This window comes from Schistocerca cancellata, chromosome 1 (genome assembly GCF_023864275.1).
Source record: "Schistocerca cancellata isolate TAMUIC-IGC-003103 chromosome 1, iqSchCanc2.1, whole genome shotgun sequence".
Classification (NCBI taxonomy): domain Eukaryota; kingdom Metazoa; phylum Arthropoda; class Insecta; order Orthoptera; family Acrididae; genus Schistocerca; species Schistocerca cancellata.
The window spans coordinates 1,288,763,965-1,288,769,157 of record NC_064626.1 but is presented as its reverse complement, the minus strand read 5'-3'; the positions used below and the strand labels follow the sequence as shown (position 1 = coordinate 1,288,769,157).

The following is a 5,193-nucleotide window of genomic DNA, read 5'->3' as shown; positions in this document are numbered from 1 at the left end:
CGTGTGTCAGCCAGGCTTGAAAGCCTCCGTCGCTCCAGCAGGACACTGCAACACCCCGCGCAGTCCCCCCGCCGCCCGGAACAGGAACAAGGCGCGTCGCCAGCGAGTGTCGGAGGCCGCACGCACCAAACGAATGACAGGCGGTGCACCGAGCAGCTGTGTTGTGCGCCTCACCTACGTTCGGCAGTCGCCTATGAGACGCCGAACCGAGCGCGCACTCCGCGCCACCTTCCAGATTGAAGGACGTGTTTTGCGTCAAATGTGCCATGGAAAGCGGCGATTGCGTGTGTTGCGAGAAGAGGCGAATGCTTCTTGTGTGGTGCGGCTACAGTATAAGGACGCCAACGGCCATACCATGTTGAATACACCGGTTCTCGTCCGATCACCGAAGTTAAGCAACATCGGGCCCGGTTAGTACTTGGATGGGTGACCGCCTGGGAACACCGGGTGCGAGACGTACTTCGAACAACTCTTCCAAAAAGAAGACATAAAACAACGAGCAGTAACAAAAATCCTGCAAAACACAACACGAATGCTAACGGAGGCAGACAGAACAAAACTGACGGAGACCTTCGACGAAGATGAAGTCGGATCAGTCCTCAAGAGCAGTGCCAAAGGAAGATCACCGGGAACCGACGGCATCCCGACCGAGCTTTACATCGAGTACTGGGACATAATCGGAGGGAAAGTTGAAAGGTCTCTGTTGGATTCCTTTCATGTTTAATTTCTTAAATCTCTTGCCATTTATGGAATAAATTCCTCTTCTAAATGTACTGTGGCGTTTCTGACTATCTGGGAGGAGACTGAGCAGTGGAACGTGTTACTTTTACACATAAACAAGAACGATCTGTCACACTACTACACTTTAAAGCACAGTTTATATGTGATTCTTATATGTAATTCATGTCACACAGTCTCATACGGAACCTACATCCGCTTTCTTTTATATACTGTATATGATAAGATACTGTCATTCCCCTTCCCTTTTGTGTGAGAGGATGAATGAGCATATGTATTTCTAGTTGCATGCTTGAGGGTAGCAGACAAGGCTGTCTGCTAGAGAACAGTAGGACCAACGTCGGAACAGGTAGCTACGCTTCCCAAAAGCAAAGAGGTTTCTATCCTTAGTATGGTCCTGTCCGTCCGTTGTCATGTTGGTATAGGAAGCTGCCCCTCTGGCCACTTCCGTTGGTCTTTGTGAGCCACCCTCAGGAAGCACGCTCGGCAGTAGGGCAGTTGCTGGGTGGCCGTGGCGAGCGTCTGAAGTGGTAAGATCTCCGGCTAAGCGCGTGTCTGTTAAGTCCTTAGGACAATGGATTTCTTAAGTTCAGCCTAACTGAAAATTTAATCACTTTTATTTCGGGTTTAGGTCTAAAATATCCGATGTTATCTTAAATTGCAGCGCAGTGTAATTATCGTGTGAAGTTCAGATTATTTTCCGGTAGTTGCTTTGTTACTACTTTGTGAGTAAAGTGGAACCACGTGTTGATCAGTAACTCTAACTAAGTTCATCAATCTTAAATCCGAATGTGCGTGAGATTATAACGTCTCGTCTTGAGAATATTTTTTTAATATAGCAACTTTTCTTTATACTTTTCTTTATGTTCAACCCACGTGGGGTGTACTTTGCGAGACCAGTACCACGTGCTTATGTAACTGTTTGACCCATCAGGTTAATAGTAAGACGTTAGTAACCAGTTCAAGGTTTTTCTTTTGTCAATTGCTTTTCGATCGAATTTATTTTAATTACCAAAATTATTGTGGAGTTATACGCTTTGTGTAAACCAAGTTGACCACGTGAAGCATGCGGTGTAATCATCAAGGTAGCCTTCAGCTATTCTTTTTGGGAAGATTTCACAAAGAGTTAATATGAATTTAGTATACCAGTGTGTGGTAATTACATGACGGACAGGATTGTGCTATGAACGTAATTTCTTTGGGTGAAAACTGAATCTGTTGGTTGTGGTTAATTTCTTCTTGCTTATGTTTCAATGTTCTTCGTGTGTTATTTTATGAATGGAGTGTTGTATGCAGTTTTCCAAATCTCGGCTCCGTATTTTATGTGTTCCGTAAGATTACAATCGCACATTCTTTGCAATCGTAAATAAGGCACCAGCTCAGTTATAACTCACGTATAATATGCTGAAATTTCAATGAACAATCTTAAAATAAATTTCCAAATATAAACTGATTTCTTTCTTTTTATTAAAATTCTCCTTTTTATATATATATTACCGGTTTTGTATGACTATTAAAAGATTATCATTAATGTTAGTCTGCTTGGTAAACCTAGACTAAATATCTGATGAAACAGTTGCCCAGTAATCCACGGTTAACGTCCCCAGACAGATCACGGCTTTTAACCCACTTTCATTGTCAATTAGCATCGATTTCAGCATACCAAATTAAAGTTGCAACGTTACACATGGCGACCCTGTTCTGTGATTCCGCTAGACTCTGGAATCTCTGAAATGTTAGATTGCGAGCGTGTTATAATCTTAATTTTTTTCCCCTACAGCGCTCAAACAACTTCTGCGTTGTTTCCGAGCAGACTTTCAAAAGATTCACGGCGTTGTTGATCGGCGTTGCGTTGTTTGTCTTGTTGTGTTTTTTTATATTTGTGTGTTTAATATGTCTGTGTGTTTTTTTATTCTCGCTTTTAAATTCCACTGTTTCGATCTAAGATAAAAATTGGTTTTGCGTGTGAAAAAGTGCGTACTAGGTTGGGTATCTTTCGTGTGACTGTCGTAATTTTTGTGGGACACATTTATTTTGATTAGTGTGTCGCATACCGGTTATAAATTGCACTAATGCAGACACGTAACCAAACTAAAAGTAAGCGGTCCGACAACCTAACCAACATGGACTAAGGGGGATAATTTAATTTCGAATGTTAACGCGTCGGGCGGTTCCGAAAATGCAATGGGGAATACTTCAGACGAAATGCAAGACAGGACGAACGGGATCACATCAGAGCCACAAATTAATTTGCCTCCAACTAACCAAATTGATTTGGCAGAACTCATGAAAGCCTTATTGCAACAAAATAAAGAATCATTTGAAAAATCGTTCCGAGAACAAAAAGGATCATCAGAAAAATCGTTCCGAGAACAAAAATAATCATCCGAAAAATCGATCCGCGAGCTTGGCGAACAAATGACGCATAAATCTGAAAAATCGATCCGAGAGCTAGGGGAACAAATGACGCAGAAATCTGAAAAATCGATCCGGGAGCTAGGCGAACAAATAGACGAAAAACTAATCCAGCAGACAAATAAAGTCGACAAGTCGATGCAGAGAGTGTCCGATGATATCTCACAAAGAATAAACAATCTGGCAAGTGAGATAAAAAGTGATATTATGAAAGAATTAGGCCGTACATTTGAACAAATCTATGATCGTCTGCAAGCTTTAGAGCAGAGCAAGCGTAGGGGCGATACCGAATCTAAAGAAAGCGAAGAAGGGCTACTTAGGAATTTCCAAGAGCTGAGGGAAGAATGCCAAAGGGAACACCAGCAGGTAATCTTGAGGGTCCAAGAGGCGGAAACGCATTGTCCCACGTCCGTTAGCAACACAACAGCGGACAACAGTTTAGCGATCCACGCGTTGGAACAGCAAATAGAACAATTGAAGCAGACTGGGGCGGAGGACAAGAGACAAATTGATGATAAGATTGCGGCATTAGCGGACACTGTAGGCACGATGAAGCTGACGGAAAGCGAGAACAATACTACACCGGTAGCGGCCGCAGAGACCGAAGAAGTGCGTTCGCTTCTTAGATTTCAGAAGGGACAGTTTGAAGTGAACAGACAACACAAAGCTGTAACAGGCGAATTACAAGAACGCGTGGCGCATCTGGAAAACCGCATGGCGTGTGATTCCGAACTCGCCAATAGCACTAAAAATAGCCGTACGAACAGTGCAGAGAGGGACTCCGGCCACGAGGGAGATTTTGACGACAGGGAAGAATGTAATTTGAGGGGCAGACATGAGAATAATAGAAACATTCAAGGGCCTCGCCAGGAGGAAATGCGGGGATTTGATTTCAAACATTTCCTTACGGTGAGAAAGTTTGAGATATTCCGAAATTCGCAAAAAGGAATACATCCACGAGCATGGCTCGAGCAATTTGAGTTCTGTCTTCCTCCCGACTGGGCAAGTTCACATAAGATAGAATATATGTGTGGCTATTTGGAAGGCGAACCGGCGATTCGCACGAGGTCGGCAGCGCGTCACTGCAACTCCACTCGGGAGTTTCGACAAGCCTTTCTGTCCGCCTATTGGTCGGAAGCGGCACAAGATAGGGTCAAACATGGCATAATTATGCTGCCAAATTTGAACCAGTCTGGTTTCGGCAGCCCTGCACGCCTATTCGACCACATGCTTCAGGCAAATCAATTTTTATACGACCCATACGGGCCTGCGGAACTAATTAGGATATGCATCACCAAATTGCCGATGCACTTGCGGCACGTCATTCTTGCGGGACGATGCAAAGAGGACGTGGAAACGTTTAAAACACTTCTCCAAGAGTTGGAATACAATACAGCAGAATGCCCGCCTAATCAGGCACAAAGTTATTACGGGGCACAGCAGCGCGATCGCAGTCGTGGCCGTAGTACTAATCAACGGCGTGACTGGTCGTCGCGACGCGAACGGAACAATAATCGGGACAGGCCGTATAGAAACTGGGGTGACAGTCGCGAACACATGTGGAACAACAGAAATGATCGAGGACGTGGACAAGATCGTGAACGCTACAGGTACGGCAACCAGAATCGATACGATGAATACGGTGGGAATAGGACTGTAGGCGGAGCACCTCATGATGTCAAAATTCGGCCGGCCAACCCTAGAAATAATCCGGCAAATGGAAATGAACAAAACCGGCAATGACAAACGATCAGCGCAGAAGGCACCCAATCGGAAGAAATGAGCGACATGGCAAATGACTAGAAAGGACAGTGAGAAGTAGAGAGGACGGTGAGGAGAAAGAATTGATTAGTTTAAATTTGTGACATATGCATTTTGAATAATATGTTGGTAAAAATTAATGATAAAGATGTTTCTATGTGATGGATTGAAGTGATGTTTTAATTTTTTTCTCTCCTTGTGCAATTAGGATTTAGTTTGATTCAAACGTGAAGATAAAAGGTTTCTTTGTGAACGAGTAAAATGCGGTTTATGTTTTTT

At 43.7% G+C, this 5,193-nt stretch overlaps 1 pseudogene; it reads left to right on the top strand.

Moving 5' to 3' along the window:
* Window positions 1–344: 344 nt before the first annotated feature.
* LOC126101778 (5S ribosomal RNA) lies at window positions 345–459 on the top strand (annotated as a pseudogene).
* Window positions 460–5,193: the final 4,734 nt, after the last annotated feature.